Genomic DNA, 18,572 nt, shown 5'->3' on the forward strand with positions numbered 1-18,572 from the left:
GAGAGATACCCGGAGGAAAATATGGAGTTATTTTGCCCTTATAGCTTTTCTTACAATTAACTTCCTCCTTATTTCTACCTCTCAGAATTCTTATTTTCCTCTAAGGAAGACAAGTAGCCCATTTGTCACTTCCTCTCTGAAGGAAAAAAAAGGATTTTCCTTTTAAAATCATATTGTAAGGGCAAATAGCTGATTCAGTGCATAGAGAGCCAGGTCTGGAGACAGGAGGTCCTGGTTCAAATCTGACCTCAGACACTTCCTAACTGTGTGACTCTGGGCAAGTCACAAACCCCAGTGCTGTAAACCTCAAAATTTCTCAGACTTATGAATGTTAGGGGTTTCCCCCATTGGGGAATCTTCTACTTTAAAAAATTCCCTAGCAGATGGTGAGAACTCTACTTGAGTGTGGGGGCTCCTTGCCTTGGGAATATCCCTACTCCACTCTACTTAGGACTGCTTTAGGACAGAGAGCTCCTTGAGAACAATGAAAAGTACTTTGATCCATGCTTATGGAAGGGACAGGAAGTTCTTTGAGTCATGACTGTTTTAGAATTGATACAATGGGATACTAAGTACCTATAAAGGTGGGGCAACTTGTAAACTACTTAAACCTAAAAGGGTGATAACTTATTCAGAGGTTTTTTCTAATGAAATTTGTCGACACAGCAGCATTTTTTTCCTGACTTACTAAAGAGATTAAAACTACTCAGCTGTGAATTCAAAATGGGCGGTCCTTTAGAAACATCTACAGTGATTGGTAGATGTAAGGACTTAGGGGAGGTGACAAAGGAGATTTTGCCCTTAAAAATAAGAGCTCAGGGAAGAGCTGGGAAGTCATTCTGAAACATTCAGATTGGAGAGACTCATTCTGAGGAGACTGATTCTGAAACATTCAGATGGAGGAGGGAGCTGGTGAAAGCAGCTGAGATGCTGCTGGCCTGGTGTCATTAGAAATCCTTACTTAGACAGATTTTATGGTGAGTTATAAAAAACTGACTGATTTCTCTTTTAAGACTCAGGTCTAGGCCATATTGGCTTGAGGCCCTTCATACTTATTCCTATCTTACTCTCTCTCTTTTTCTTTGATTACTCATTGTATTGTTAATTAAAATCTCTATAAAACCCAATTGACTTGGGTATTTGAATAATTGGGAATATTTCTGTGGCAACCACCTTATATTTGATTTTAAACCCAAGACACTGTAGTGAAACATATTTCTGAGGTCAAATTTACTCACCCTCTCTTATATCTATCACAATTTATATCTTCCACTATTTTAATCACTACAGTTTAAGACCTCAACCATTTTAAATCTCACAGTGCCTACCCCTTCCCTCTCTTTTACTGTGGAATCAATACCTAGTATTTATTCTAAGACAGATGGTAATGCTTTAAAAAGACATTTTAATTACTTTTATGTGCATATGTTGAATCCCACACTAAATGTAAGCTCCTTGAGGATAAGGCCTCCTTCATTTTTGTTTTTTTGTTTTTATGCCCAGTACCCAGAGCCACATACCTTGGTTATTTTAGGTGCTTAAATCTTTATTGAATGAATTAGGTAATTTCATTATCCAGGTTGATAACATCCTATCTATCCCATATCCTCACTTCCAAGGGCCATTATTTCTATTCCATGGATCAATGGTTCAGTGAGAAAAACTATAGCTAGGAGTTGATATAAGGAGATAAGGCTGGAAATGTAGCTTGGGGACAGATTATTAAATTAAGAATGAATAGATGGAAAATGCATTTATAAATGTTCCATATGTGCCATTCACTGTGCATATAAGGAAAGGGAACGAGAGAGAGAGAAAGAGAGAGAGAGAGAGAGAGAGAGAGAGAGAGAGAGAGAGAGAGAGAGAGAGAGGGACGGAGGGAGAGAGAGAGAGAGAGAGGGAGAGGGAGATGGAGAAGGAAGGGGGAGAGGAGAGGCAGAGGGAGGGAAAGATACAGAGGGACAGAGAGACAGAGAGAATATTTCCTCCCTCAAAGGGGAGGACTATACATAAAAAACCCAATAACAACGAAAACAACCAGGAGAAGGGAGTTAGAGATCTGGTGTTCCTGAGGGGAGGGATATCGATAAAGGGGGGAAGATAGAAAGTCCAGATAGTCAGGAGTGAAGCCAAGAGAGAAGGGCACATAGATGGCCTGGTCATTTCTGGAAACTTTGGTCACACTCAAGAATTCATCAATCAGAAGAGTGGGGCCATAGAGAAAGAGGCTTTTCCAGGGCAAGGAAACTGTAGCTGTAAACGTGACAAAGTTCTAAGAGTCCAGAGTTGATCTGGAGAGAAGTAATTAGGAACTTAGCCTGTAATTAATGTATTTGGAGTAGGAGAATGATGAATAAACGTGGTATTTTAGGATGATTAACGGAGTGGTGTGAATTAAAGAAACTAGTGAAAGAGAAACCAGATAGGAAACGAAACTACTGGAGGATTATAAGCACAGGGTGATAAGAGTCAGTTTATTTAACAGAGTTAGGAACTTAAATTTAAGACTATATATCCTCAGTGCAAAATCCCCACCTTGAGGATTATGGTGCAGATTGTTGCTATTCTTGTTAGAGAATAGCAGGGAGACTTTGAAGAAGAAAACAGAGAGACTTTTGGTCTTTAAACAGATGATACTCATTTGTGTGTATTTCTCTTCATTTGACAGATATGAGTAATAGACTTCATTTACTCAGAAATCTAAGCACAACTTAAAAACATGCTACTAATCTAAACTGGAGGATATTCTTCACTTTTCAGAATAGACTCAGAACACCATGTGTGAGAGAACACAACAGAATAGAAACTGATTATGTAAAATGTGAGAGAGGATCTGTAGCATTCTCTGACATGTGGCAGTCCCCATTGGTAAAAGAGAACTGTGTCACTTTGGGTATTTTTTGACAGAACATGTCTTTGCCCAAATGACAGGGTGGAGACAAACATTTATGATATGGCCCAGCATAGTACAAAGAGCCTTGTCAGAAACAAAAACTATAATTACAATAGTTATCCTTTATATAGTTCATTAAAGTTCATGTTTATAAACAACAAAGTTTATAAGAATCTTTATGTCTATACACTATCTCAATTAATTCTCAAAACTTTTGTTGTTGTGGTTCAGTTGTGTCTGACTCTTTGTGATTCCCTTTGGGCTTTTCTTAGCAAAAATATTGGAATGTTTTGCCATTTCCTTCTCCAGCTCTTTTTATAGATGAGGAGACTGAGGCCAACAAAGTTAAGTGACATGCCCAGGGTCACACAGCAAGTTTCTGAGGCCAAATTTAAACTCAAGAGGATGAGCCTTCCCAACTCCAGGCCCAGTATTCTACCTATCGTGGGACCTTGCTATTCCTTCTTATGACTGTATGAAGTAGAAATTACATAGACATTATTCTAATTTTATAGATGAAGGAGAATAAAGTTCACAAATGTTAATAAATTTTCCATAGTTTCCTAGTCAGCTAGCTTTCCCCTTACTCCAAATCCAACACTCTTGCCACTATATATACTGTACTTCCTCCCACACTACTGTAGGACATAGATATTTGGCAGAAAGGACTGATATCTTACAGCTGCAATAGTCAAAGTCAGGTGCAAAAGAAAATGCCATCTTTCTGTTCTTGGTATATATGTGTTGGAGTATGCAAGGGACAAGGCACTTCCTTCCTTTAATTAAACTAAATAAATTAAATTATGTATATATACATTAATTAAATAAATTAAATATTATTTTAGAGCTGAAAGGGATCACAGAAAATCTAGTTCAACCCTTCCATTTTAAAAGTGAGGACATGGTGACCATGAAAGGTTGAGAGATTCCTGTAAGGCTATATAGCAGTTAGTGGTAGTTTTATAGCACTGTAAATCTGTCCTCTAATTCCTTAGTTCAATGCTCTTTCTTCTATTCTATGCTTCTTTTTCTCATTCAGAAACTGTAGACCCTCTAGAACAGTGATGGCAAATCTTTTAGAGACTGTGTGTCATGCCCCACCCCAGAGACTGAGTACCACCCTCTCCTTCCCTCCCCTCACCCCAGACAGGTGAGGGAGTAAGCACTTCCATTGGGCTGCTGAGCAGAGGGACAGGGAGATGTGGTGGAGAGGGAGAAGGGACAAGCTCTGCCCAAGTTTCTCTGGCTTTCTAGTAACTAACTCTGGTGAATGATGCTACACAACCACAGAAAGGTCTCTGTGTGCCAATTTTGGCACATGTGCTATAGGATTGCCATCATGGCTCTAGAATATCATTCCTAGGGGGCAGCTGAGTAGCTCAGTGGATCAAGAGTCAGGCCTAGAGACAGGAGATCCAAATCTGGCCTCAGACACTTCCTAGCTGTGTGACCCTGAACAAGTCACTTAACTCCTTTTGCCTAGCCCTTACCACTCTTCTGCCTTGGAGTCAATCCATAGTATTAATTCTAAGACAGAAAGTAAGGGTTAAAAAAAAAAAAACATTTCTTATATTCCATTGAACTAAACCTGGGAGGGAATAATGAATTGTTTTAAAGAATAAATTATAAGGAAGACATTCTACTGAGTTTAATAATAAAAAATAGTTCGCATTTATTACAACACTTTAAGGTTTTCAAAGGATTTTACAACATTACCTCACTGAAGCTTCACATAAGCCCTGGGAGAGGGATGCTATTATCTACATTTTATGGATAAGGAAATTAAGGCTCAGAGATATTAATGTAATTTACCTACAATCATATAGACAGTAAGTGTCTGGGGTGGATTTTGAACCCAGTTCTTCCTAGTTCCAAGTCCAACTTTCTAGCTACTCAATTATCCTGTCTCTCCAAAAGTCTATTTAACAGGTAGAGTTCCAACTTTTCTGGTCCTCTTATAAATTACTTCTCATCATGTTTTCTTTGATTAAGTTACACTGGCCTTCTTTAATACCTACCTTCCTACCTTTTCTTTTCTCGCTAAGAAAGCTGAATCATGCCACAAGGTGAAATCCACTCCACTAAATTTTCTCTGACCACCAGAATTCCTATTATGTCTCTGATTTTATGAATGGAGGGAATAATTTGTGTGAGTTTGTAGAGGCCAGAAATCAAAAGTTAAGTTTGGGCATCAGCTTTTAGACTATTTCCTCCAACATGACACTTAATTTCCCAATTCTCTGCCTTTGTAATAGCTATCCTCTATTCCTAGAATTCTCTGTCCTCTTATTTGTATCTCTTAGGTTCTCTGATTTACTTTAAGATTCAATTTAAGTTCCACCTTCAGCGAGAGTTTTCCCAGTGCCCTCAGACTAGTGCCTTCTTTCTAAGTTTACTTTTTGTCTACTCTCTATATATTTTGTATTGCTTGGTTTATTTAGATGCAGTCTCTCCTTTTAGAATATATGTTCCTTAAGGACAGAGACTATTTCTTGCCTTTCTTTCTATTCCTGGAACCTAGTGAACCTAGGGCCATCTCGAGTCATCCTGACTTTCTTTCGTCTTATCACTGGACTTCAATAATTCTGGAAAAATGAGGCTGATGACTTTGACGCTGCCTCAGTTAAATCCAATTCTTGGGTGAGTCAGGGCATCCTGTGATATTATGTGAATTTTAAAATCTCCATCTTGTTTAGCACCCAAAATTGTGCACACCCACACTACACGGGCATATGCTAGTCAATGACAAATCAGAAATAACTAACTGCCCACCTGGGCTGTCCTAAGCCAAGCTCGAGCCACCATTGGCACTTGTGAGGCACAGGAAGTGAGGTAGGGAGCAGCCTCTGGAATTCGCTCACTTCCTGTGGACAGGGCAAGGTGGGAGTTGGTGCTAGGAGCTTGAGCAGGGAGGAGGCCTGCAGACAGCTTTCCTTCTGATCAGTCACCTGAGTCAAGGACTGATTCTCTTCTCTACTTTGGCCTTAGGGCCTAAAACTCCTTCTGGCTCTGCCAGAAGGTTGAGTTAACCCCTTTCCCTTTTCTCCTCTCTCCTCCTCTCCCTCTCCCTTTCTTACTCCCATTGTGATTAAACCACCATAAACTCCATTCTGACTTGAGTGTTTCATTTTAGGAATTTCATAGGTAAATTCCCTGGTAACCATAAATTAATGTAAAATCAGCTTTAAAGGTGATTTTTAACAATAACAGTTATAGGTCTTTTTTGATAACCAAAGACTACCAACAACAACAATGACAACAACAAAACTAAGGATTCTGAGATTAAAAACGTCATATGTAGAATCTTAGCCTTGGAAGGGATTTCTCACTGGCTATCTTTTCTAACTCACACATATATTAGAGCTTGATTTCCATCTAACAGTGCCCACGCTTCTCAACAAATGATCACCTAGCATTCACTTGAAGTTCCCAAAGGAAATTTATGATCTCTTAATTGCATTAATCTCTAATTATTAAAAAAAAAAACTTTTTAATATGAAGGCAAATGCTATATCCCTGTGATACTCTACTTTTGCCCCCTGGGGTCAACCCAAAGACAGTTCAAAAACATGAAAGGTCATGTTCCTTTCGTTTTCCTCCTGTTTGCTTCAGCTAATCATCAGTTGATCGCTTTTTTGAAACTCTGTCGTAGACACGTTTCATCTGTCTCAAAATGTGGAACATAGATTCTACATGGATAGATGGAAGGGCTATGCCTTAGAGACTATGCCATGATTTTGCAAGTCTGTTTAAGCAGTGTGGAGAAATAATACACACTCAAGTGTTATTAAATGTTAAGGGAGAAACTAGCTCTACAATGTGTGGAAGAAGTTTAGCAGGTAGATTGGTTGATGACATTTTGTGCTGGTATTCAATTAGATAGAATATTAAGAGAAACACGGTGTGCATGAAGGACTGTTAGGAGCTCAGAGCCCTGGCAGTTTGAGCAAGAAATTTTATGTGTTGAGGCTACAGTTCACAATCTATGGGGGTGAAAGAAGGTGTGAGGAAGGGAGGAGCTGCTCTGTGGTCGGTGTTAAACCCCCTTGTATTGAGGAACCATGATGAGGAACCTGGTAAGACTCTAGACTGTATACAATATCTGAATGGTGCATTTTAGAGATCCCCAAGACCTTCAAACAAGAAGAGAGACCCCTTCGGAAGGAGGAGTAGATTGAAGATGAAGAGACAAGTTACCTAAGGGCAACTAGGAAATAGTCCTATAAAAGTAATACCTACAATCAAATACAGCATTTCAGGTGTGATCTGTAGGCATTTCTATGTAAAATACAGGTTCATCACTCTATCACTTATTTGCCTAGATATGATACTTCTATTAATATATCCTAATATTTGTAGTAACTTTTTCCCCATCATCCTGCTGATTCAAGCTGATCTCGTAATTTACTGGAAGTACTCAGCTTTTTTTCTAGCTATGTCTCCCCAGTCTCATATTTGTATAACTGATTTTTTGATCCCAAGTGTAGTATTTACATTTATTCCTAGATTTATTTCATCATTCAAACCTGTCAAAACTTTTTTGATTCCTGATCCATTCAGTGAATGAATTAGCTATGCTTTACAGTCTTAGCTCACCTGAAAATTTGATGCACATAGTTTCCAGTTTCCAAGTCATTATAAACAAAGTAAACAAAACAACTTCAATCACATAATAGTCCACCAGAACCTCCTCCTACTTGAGCAAGAATAAATGGCTTTAAATATCTCTGAATATGGAAAAATACAGGACAGTTAGATGGCACAGTGGTTAGAGTGCCAGGATTGGAGTCAGGAAGACAAACATTTGTGAGTTTAAATCTAGCCTCAGACATTTATTAACTGTGTGACCCTGGGCAAGTCACTTAACCCTGTTTGCCTCAGTTTCCTATCATCTGTTAAATGAGCTAGAGAAGGAAATGGAAAACCATTCTAGTATCTTTACTAAGAAAAGTCCAAATGTGATTTTAAAAAAAGGTCAGATATGACTGAAAAACGACTGAATTACAAATAGGAAAATATAATAAGAGATAGTAGATAGAGACCAGCTTTGAGGAGAAGGAATACTCAGGTTAAAAGTCCTTCTTCTGACACAGATAACTTTAGGATTTTGGCAAAGTGCCTCAAGTAGTTCTCTAAGGCTGTTATAGATGAGTCCAGGTTCTCTATTTGTGGAGGAAGCTTCCCAATGCATGCACTGTTAAAATCCTATGTCCAGAACACACTCATGAAAGGAAAAATACAGCTCCCCAAAGCAACCCACCTTCCTTATACATATGGAAAAAATAGAAAGCCAGAAAAACACAAGCTCTGACATGTAAGGGAAGTGTTGAAACAAATCCAAATACCGAGGAGAGTCCTGAAAAGGTGTTCTTTCACTTTCTTATTTGTTGAGATAAAAATAAAATGGTAATTACGAAATAAGGTTTCAAAAAATTGTACACTATGCTACTCTATCTTTTGGGGGGAGGGATCAAATCTATGATTTCATCAGTATAAGGAAACTCCTTATGTAGAAACTTCCTCTGCCAGTGCAGATGAGCAACTCATCTGAAATTTATAATCTCAAGAGAATTTTTTGAGGCACTGAAATAGTTAAGTAACTGGGCTGAGTTTAAATGGCTACTTTGAGCAAGAAGTAGAAGTTGCACATGACTTTTCTTGACTCAGATATTGGCCCCTTACCCACTATTCCAAACTGACTCAATCCTTTATGAGATTGATAACATTTTATACAATCATCTCTTATTAGAATGAGGGCAGTTGGTTGGAACAGTGGATAGAGTCCTAGCCCTGAAGTTTGAAAGACATAAGTTCAAATCCAGCCTCTTACTAGTTATATGACTCTGGGAAAGTCACTTGATGTTTGTTTCCCTCAATTTCCTCATCTATTAAATAGGGATAATAGAAGTTCCTCTAAGAGTTGTTGAGAGGATCAAATGAGATGGTATCTGTAAAGCACTTAGCATGGTGCCTGCCACAAAGGAGAGGATGTATAAACATTAACATTAGGTGGTGCAGTGGGTAGAATACTGAGCCTAGAATCAAGAAGAACTGAGTTTGAATCCAAACTTAGACATTTTCTAGCTGTATAACTTAAACCTGTTTGCTTCAACTTCCTCATCTGTAAAATAAACTGGAGAAGGAAATGACGAACCACTCTAGTATCTTTGCCAAGATACGGAGTCATGAAGAACTAGACATCATTGAACAAAATCATGTTAGATGCATTACGATCTAGGTCATATGCCACATTGATTTAGAGTCAGTAGTCCTGGCTCTAGCTTGAACACTTTTTAACTGTATGAATTTGGGCTAGACATTTAATCTCTGAGCTTGAGTTTCTTCATTTGTAAAATGGGAATAATCATACTACCAAAATCACAAGATTGAAGTGAGAAAAGAACTCGTAAAACCATAAACACACTATGATTTGTGTCACATTCTCCTATTTAATTGATTTATATGCAATCCAGAAATATTAGTCTGTATATAGTATACCGTGTGACATTTAAAACTGGGTAGATACTTGATTAAATATGGCATTTATGGTTGTTTCTTTTAAAAATAACTGGGCGGGTACCAGGACCTTGGTCAAGTATGTAACCCCTGATTATAACATTGTTCAAAACAGATTTGATTTCACATCACTTTGATGAACTGCTTTTTCCAAGAACGCAGCCTTCCATAAATTCAAGGACTCTCTCTAATCATCTTCAGAATATACTTATCCCAACAATGCTGCTGTTATTCAAAATATGTTTGGAATTCTTTTTGGAAATTGCCTTCACAGCCAACTTGGACTCTGTACAAGATAAATCACTCTCATCCACTTTTTAGTCAGCCTTTGTTTTTGGTACCCCCAATGTTGTCCCCCAGACTGGCCATCTACCTTAGTCGCTTACACTTGGCTTTGAGTGATATTTCTCTTTCCAGAAATCAGATACACCTGCCCAGGATGATTTTCCACCAACGAACATGAATTCAAAAGAATGTGCCATGGGCTTCGAAGGCAATTTCAAAGACAGTTCCATAAACGTTTCAAATATAGGTATCATGAGATCATAGACTTAGAAGCTGGACCTTAGAAGTCAACTAGACCAAAAGCCTTATTCTACAGTGAGGAGACAGTGGCCCAGAAACGTGAGGTGATTGACCCTAGGTCAAACTAGAAGTCAGTGGTAAGGCTAGTATTTGAACCCAGACCATTGCTTCCAAATTCAGTACTCTATCCATGGCATCAAAACTGACTTCCACCACTATACCCCAAAGTTTGTCCTAAAGATAAAATACATATACAAAAAGTTTTACAAACTTCCAAGAGATATAGAAAGGCTAACTATTATTGTTATTATTGTCATAATTGTGGTAAGTGTTTTAGAATGCTTATTTAGGAAAAAAATCCATATTCTAAAGAAAAATTATAAACTATAATAGACCATGTGAAAGCATGCCACAAATCACCAATAATAATAAAAATGGAAATGAAGCAATGCTAAGGTTTCATCATATGACCACTTACTGAGTACATATCCCAAGAGAGACCTATTCACCTTCCAAGAACTGCTACCTCTACCCCTCTTCAGCCACACAAAAAGAGGTCATCTCCTTGACTTTGCCATCATCCACAAACATACCACCTCTATATTTAAGAATTCTGAAATCTCCTTCTCTGACCAGAATCTTGACTTTTCACCTCTACCTCTGCCTTCCTTTATAAAACTCTGCTCTTCATTCACATCATTACCCATAACTCCCTTGATTCTTGAGTTTTCTGCCAAGCTCTCTCCCCTGCACTAGTCATTCTCTCCTCCTCCATTTTGCCCCTTTTAATTCTCTTCTCTTCTCTCTGGAATCTCTGGACCCCTTAACATATCACACCCAATTATATTAATCTAAATGTGGATCACTTAAATCACTTCTACCATTCATTACCTTTACTCCTATATATATGCTGCTGAATGAAGGTCAATTATCACACAATGCTTCTGACTTAGCCCCTTATAAATTTATGTTAAATAACTTCAATTGTGATCTCCCTGCTATTTGACAATCCTACTAAATATTCTTCATATCAATTCACTATCCCACCCTCCACCAATGGCTCTTCCAAATCTTTTCATCATGGCTCCCTCTCCTCTCACTCTCTCAGCTGAGAACCTTACATCATACTTTACGGGGAAAAAATGAGGCAATTCCCTATGATTTCATTCTTCTCATTTCCTTAGTTCCTGTCACTCAGTTGCCTTCTATCACTGTCTCCTTTGACCCTGTCTCACATGATGAAGTGGTCTTACTCCTTACCAAAACTAACCCCTCTTGTTCAAGTGATCCTATTCCATCCCTGTCTCGTCCAGTAGATTGTCCCTTCTGTCATCTTTACTCTTTAACTTATTTTGTTTGTCTACTGCCTCGTTTCCTAGTGCTTACAAATATGCCCATATTTGCATATTGCATATTGTCTCAGGATGAACAATAATAAATTCTAATTATATTTCTATTATGAAATATAAACATTTATTAATTTAAAGAACAACTAATGCTTTAATTACAGGTGTGACTATGTAATAATGTTGCTAACCCTGAGGCCCTCATGTATATATATATATATATATATATATATATATATATATATATGTTTTACATCAGTATAGCAAGTTTCTAGTGATGGGTGAGGACCTTCTTTTACCAATGCAGGCTGACACCTTCACTGTGATTTCTAGTCTTAGAGAATTGCCCAGGGAACTGAGAAATGACATTACATACACATCAGAGGAAAAACTTGAACTATTCCATGCTATATCTCTTTGTAAAATATAAGATATACCCAGCATCACACAGTTAGGAATTGTCTGAGGCCAGATTTGAACCCAGTCCCTCTCTCGACTATCCTAAGACATCTTTAATTGGTGATAGCTAACAAAGAGGTGTTCCATCAGTCTATCTATTCCTCCACATGTGTACATCATGGGAAATACAAACACAGGGAAAAATCCTGATCCCCTTCAATCCTTTGGATTCCCAAGGACAAAGAAAATGCAAAAAGTATAAGATAAGATGGTATCTTTGACCAAGAATCCAGGCAGAGGAATACACAGCAATTAAGCCTAATATATAAACTGAATCAATTCAATTTATGAAAAATAAACTTTTACCCTTTATAAAAAATAAATATAAACAATACATTATTATATATTATAAATAAATATAAATAAAATATTATATGTATATTATAAATAAATAAAATAAATAAACTTTTTACCCTTTAAGATTTTACCATTAATCCAATTGCTTAGGTCATGCTGAAAGTTTGTAAGACCTTAACCTGAGCCACTCCTGATATTCTTGAAGAACATAGGACTCAGTACTTAGAGAAAACAGATATAGAATCCCAAGGAAAATAGATCAGAATCAAACAAGGCCTCAATATTCCTCCCCAGGAATGTGTAGAGGCTAGCCCTGACACAAGTCCTAATTCAGGAAGGAAGGCTAAAAGAACAAACAAATAATAAAAAGCTATTATGGACCTAGGAACACCCAAGAGACAAATCCAGGAGAAGAAAATAATCATTTATAATTAAAGTCTCAAAGTAAAACACATCTTGACCCTGAGACCAAGGCTATATAATTCCTGGAAGAAATAAATCAAGAGTTTAAAACTGTATTATTGCATTTGTTATATAATAGAATATATTATATATCACATTGTAAATGAAATGAAATCTCTTGAGAAAAGAATTAGAAAAGAATAAAAATACTAGAGGAAAGAATTAAAAGAAAAATTAACAGTTTAGTAGAAGAGGTACAAATCTTACCCTAGGAAGAAAATTCCTGAAAATGAGAATAAACCAAATAGAAGATGATGATTCCATGGGACAAGAAATATTAAAACAAAATAAAAGTGCTAAAAATAAATTTAAAAAAATGTAAAATACCTCATATATTAAACAATTGACCTAAAAAATAGGAAAAGGGGGAAAACCTTCAGGAATAATTTGATTCCTTGGAATATACCATCCAAAAAAGGGAATGGTTTTCAAGAAAGAATGAACAAAAATTTTCTAGAAAAGTTAGAATCAGAAGGCAAAGTGAAAAACAGAAAGAATCCATCAACTGTGTAACATGGTCTTGAAACCAATTCATAGTATTGATTCAAAGATGGAAGATAAAGGTTAAAAAAATAGTATCCATCAGTTATTTCCTGAATGAAACTCCCAAATAAAAACTTACAGGAACATCATAGTCAAAATCCAGAGTTTTCAAGTTAAAAGAAAATATTGACAGCAGCTGGAAAAAATGTTAGGAAACCACAGTCAGCATCACACAAGATTTGGCATCTACCTCTATAAAGGTGAGAATGGAGGGAGAGAAAGGTCCTCCTTAGTGTGAATAATGAATACCCAGAAAGTGGTTGCATTATTTGAATTCAAACTGCATATTTGCATTGGGGCAGAACCAATGATGATGTTTTACCTAAATGTAACTTTGAAAAGTGTGCATTAGAACACACATAACCACTTTAGATTCACTATTCACATGAATCTGCACCTAGCTCTACAGACTCATAACCACAAATAACTAAGAAAAAACACACAAGTATAATCCTGTGACAATTAAGGACTGTAAATGAACCTCTAATGAAATTGAGGATTTTTAAGTTTTCAATGAAAAGATCAGAGCTCAATAGAAACTTTGTAATGAAAATATGGGAATCAAGAAAAACATAAAAAAGTAAAATTTTTGAGCCATTAAGAGGGACTACATAAGGCTGAAGTATTTATATTCTAATAGGGAGAGAATAGGCAATTACCCCCTCAGAGTTCTAGTATCATCAAGGGTTATAGAAAAAGTTAAAAAAAAGGGCAAGAAATGTTTTTGTTATATTCATAGCTGCGCTCTTTGTGGTGGCCAAAAATTGGAAAACAAGGGGATGCCCATCAATTGGGGAATGGCTGAACAAATTGTGGTATATGTTGGTGATGGAATATTATTGTGCAAAAAGGAATAATAAAGTGGAGGAATTCCATGGAGACTGGAACAACCTCCAGGAAGTGATGCAGAGTGAGAGGAGCAGAACCAGGAGAACATTGTACACAGAGACAAACACACTGTGGTATAATTGAAAGTAATGGACTTCTCCATTAGTGGCGGGGTAATGTCCCTGAGCAATCTGCAGGGATCTAGGAGAAAAAACACTATCCATAAGCAAAGGACAAACTGTGGGAGTAGAAACACCGAGGAAAAGCAACTGCCTGAATACAGTGGTTGAGGGGACATGACAGAGGAGAGACTCTAAACAAACACTCTAATGCAAATATTAACAACATGGCAATGGGTTCGAAGCAAGAACACATGTGATACCCAGTGGAATCACGTGTCGGCTACGGGGGGTGGGTGGGAGGAAAAGAAAATGATCTTTGTCTTTAATGAATAATGCATGGAAATGATCAAATAAAATACTATAAAATTAAAAAAATGTTTTTGTTTTTGTTTTTCTAAAAAGAAGAGAGAAAGAGTAGGAGAAATTTTGATAGGAGAGAAGACAAGAAGGAAAAGGAAGAGAAATTTATTATATTTTTTATAATCTGGATGTGCAAATAGGAATATGCAAACAAGGGGATAGAGTTTGAGGTGTTATAAGAATCATTCAAGTTTGCTTTTATCTGATCCAGTGGAGAATAGAACACACACATTTATGTGTACTTGCAAATACATAAAGGAGTTTATTGTAGAAACATTCAACTCAATAGGGATTGTGATAGAGGAAGAATCCAGAGACTTGATTTAACAGAGACTGGAAGAATTGCAAAGGTTTCCATCCACAGCAGGGGATGGGGAAAACGGTTTGGAATCCTGGAGAATAGGAGATTCCAGGAGGGAAACAGTTGGCTCTCTCAGTCTTGAGAAGGCAAAGGAGCTGGTCTGGTTGGAGAATAGCTCCTGAGCACTGAACTTGATCCCTATTTGAACCCAATTATCATTCTCTCAAAGATCCCCAAAGAGAGGTGGCAGGAACCTAAAAGAAGCAAGAAGCAGTTTTCAAGATCTGTCACACCCCTGTGATACCCTGGGTCTGGACATTGTTCAGCTGTGATAAGACCAGGGTTTACCAAATCTGAACCTCTGGGAGGTCAGGCTGTGAAGCCTGAGTCTCTCAACTTAGAGGGAGGGAAAGGAATCTTAGTCAGGAACCTTCTTTCACCTCTTTCCTCTAGATCCTGAAACCCTGTAGCCATTTCCCCTGTTTAACCTTGCCCCACTTAATTATAAGAATAAAGTCTGTTATCTATCATCCAGACTCCAGTGTGAGTGAAGAACACTAGCTCAGCTGAGGGGAGAGAAACTGATTTCTCTCTCTTCCACTAGGGAAGAAGAATATTTCAAATCACAGTTATTAGAAGAAAGGGCAAGGGCAGGTTTAGTGAGGAGACATTTCTGAAGAGGACTGAAGGAGGGAACAAACCTATCTCCCCCTCCTTCTACCTCCTGGGGCAAAAAACATCCACTCCTCACAACCCTTGCCCTAAACTGGAGGGGTTCCATTCTCTCTCTCATTAATACCATCCAATCAACCCCTCCATTACAGGATGCAGAAGGGAACTAAGAGAAGAGGATGGGAGACAAAAGAAGAAAGATACATTCAGAGAGAGATGAACTATAAGCAAAATAGATTTTAACCTGAGACATAGTAGATCATGAAGTAAGTTTAAAAGAAAAGAAAGAAAAGAGAAAATCTGTGGTTAGTGAAAGGAAGAATATGAGGGTAGAGAATCAGAAGTAGATTGCGTTGAAATGGATTACCAATGCTGTGCTTATCCCTCACTCTTCACTTTCTTTCATTTTAAAGTCTGAGCAACAAAGAAGAGAGGGAAAAGTATAAGAGAATGAAACTGAATATACAAATGGCAGTTATAAATGTGAACATGGATAGGATGAACTTACTCCTAAAAAGAAAGAATAGCATCATGTATAAGAAAGCAGAATCCAACTATATGTTGTTTAAAGGAAATACTTTTGAAATATAAAGAATCACAGATAAAATAAAAGTCTGGAGCAAAATCTATTATTAATTGAACTAAAAATCAAGATTAGTAGTCATAATCTTAAATTAGGCAAAGAAAAAACAAACTTGGTTAAAAGAGATAAACAGGGAAACTGTTATATGCTTAAAATTTCTACCAACAATGAATTAACATCATTACTTTATATATGTATACACACACACACACACACACACACACACACAGAATGAATAGCATCTAAGTCCTTAAAGGAAAAGCAAAAGATGTTATAGGTAAAAATATATCGTGAAACTATAAAAGTAGATTACTTCAACATGCCCCTTCCAGACCTAGGCAAATCTAACAAGAAAATAAATAAAAAAGCTAAAGGTGATGGTGCATGCCTATTATCCCAGTTACCTGCGAGTCTGAGGCTAGAGGATCTATTGAATTTGAGAGTTATGAGTTACAATTGATTAAATAGTCCCATTAAGTGCAGCATTAATATGGTATAAGCATTCAGAGTCTGGTGGCTATCAATTTGCCTAAGGAAGGGTAGACTTACCCATGTTGGAAACAGAGCAAGTCAAAGCACCTATATTGATTTATAATAGAATTAGGTCCACGAGTAGCCCCTGAACTTCTAAGCTGAGTAAAATAGATGATACATCATAATTTTTTTTAAGAAAAAAGAAGTTAAAAACATAAACATGATTTTGTAAAATTTAGATGGTTTAGATATCTGGCAATTCAAGAATGGGAATATCTCCATTTACTTGAACATAAAAGCTTCACAAAAGTGAAGAAATATTAAACACAGTCTTTAATGTCCAAAATCCAAAAAAAAGTAACAATAATCAGCCATTGAAGAAAGAATTCAAAATCAATTGGAGACTAAGTAACTTAGTCCTAAGGAATTAGTGAGTTGAATAAAATATCATGGAAACAACAAGATAATTTTGTTTAAAAACAATGATAGCAATGGGGCAACAAACCAACATTTGTGGGATGCAGCCAAAGTAATCCTCAGGAGAAAATTTGTACTCTAAACTCTTTCATCAACAATGAAAAAGAAAGAATAGATTCAAAAATTAATCATGCAACTAAATAAAATAGAAAATTAACAAACTTAATAACCCCATTTAAATATAAAACTATAAATTCTGAAAATCAAAAAGGAAGAGATTAACAAAATTGAAAACAAAACTCATTGAACTTATAAATAAAAACTAAAAGTTCTTTTGACAAAACCAAATATAATCCATAAACTATTAGCTAGTTTGATTTAAAAAAAGAAAGAGAAAAGCAAATAGTCAATTAAAAAAAGAGAAAAGAGAGTAAATGAAGAAAAAAATTAAGGGAATTTTGAGAAAATATTTTATCCAACTATTGGTCAATAAAAACAACTTAAATGATTTGGATGAAAAATTTAAAAATATAAAATGTGTAGATTAAGAGAATAAGAAGTAGAAAATTTAAATAATCTAGTCTAAGAAAAGGAAATTCAATAAGGCATAAATGAAAACCCAAAGGAAAAAATTTCCTGAACCAGATGGATTTACAAGTGAATTCTATGAAACATTTAAAAAACAATGAATCCCAATATTACATGAGCTGTTAGTAAAAATAGGAACAGAAAGGATCTAATCAAATTCCTTCTATGATACAAAAATGATCTTTGCTGAATCTTTGTCCTCAGCATTAATGTCTCTAAGGGCTCAGGCCTAGACCCTCTTCTCTTCTGCTTCTATGCTATTTTGTTAGATAATTGTGAAGATAGGATTAACTCTAGTACTGGTAGTCTCTCAGTGACAGAGAATGACAATTGTTTTTGAGCATTATAATCTATTGATATACCCTCATGTGGCTTTGGAGTCCAAAGGCTGAGGCGCACAGTTTGTGGCACATGGGGCATGGGACTCCAGTTGTTACGGGAGGTGCGGTTGTGGCCTGGTGTTGGTGTTCACGCACAGCGGCAAGACGTCGACGTCGTTCATCTTCAAAGGTGGTGGCGGCCTGGTGAATGTGGGCTCACCAGCTGCTTCTGTCAGAGGCAGCGAGTTCTAGTTGCTTTGGTGTAATGCCAGCCCACTTCAAGTTGGACTTTAGCTGATCCTTGAATCTTCTCTTTGGTCGGCCTTGTTTCCTGAGTCCAGCTGACAGTTCACCATAGAATACCTGTCTTGGTATTCGCTGTGGGTCCATGCGGATGACGTGTCCAGACCATCGTAGCTGGGTTCTGAGGACCAGGACTTCGATGCTGGTGGAGTTGGCTCTGTCGAGGACTTCCTGGTTGGTGATTCGGTCCTGCCATCGGATCCTCATGATTGACCAGAGGGAGGGTTGGTGGAATTGCTCCAACTGCTTCATGGGCTTCCGGTACAGTGTCCATGTCTCACAGCCGTACGGGAGCGAGCTGAGGACCACTGCATTGTACACTTTGAGCTTCGTCGCAGTGCTTACACTGCTGTGTTGGAGGACTTTGGAGCGCAGCCACCCGAGTGCCTGGCTGGCCTTTTGGATCCTGGCATTAATCTCGTGGTCTAGGGACCTGTCGTTGGCGATGGTGCTGCTCAGGTACTTGAAAGTGTTGACGTTAGAAAGCTGCATGCCATCGATTTTAATGCACAGCTGGTTAGTTGGCCTCCCTGGTGCAGGTTGGAACAGCACCTCTGTTTTGC

Source organism: Monodelphis domestica, chromosome 3, assembly GCF_027887165.1.
Source record: "Monodelphis domestica isolate mMonDom1 chromosome 3, mMonDom1.pri, whole genome shotgun sequence".
In the NCBI taxonomy this organism is placed as follows: domain Eukaryota; kingdom Metazoa; phylum Chordata; class Mammalia; order Didelphimorphia; family Didelphidae; genus Monodelphis; species Monodelphis domestica.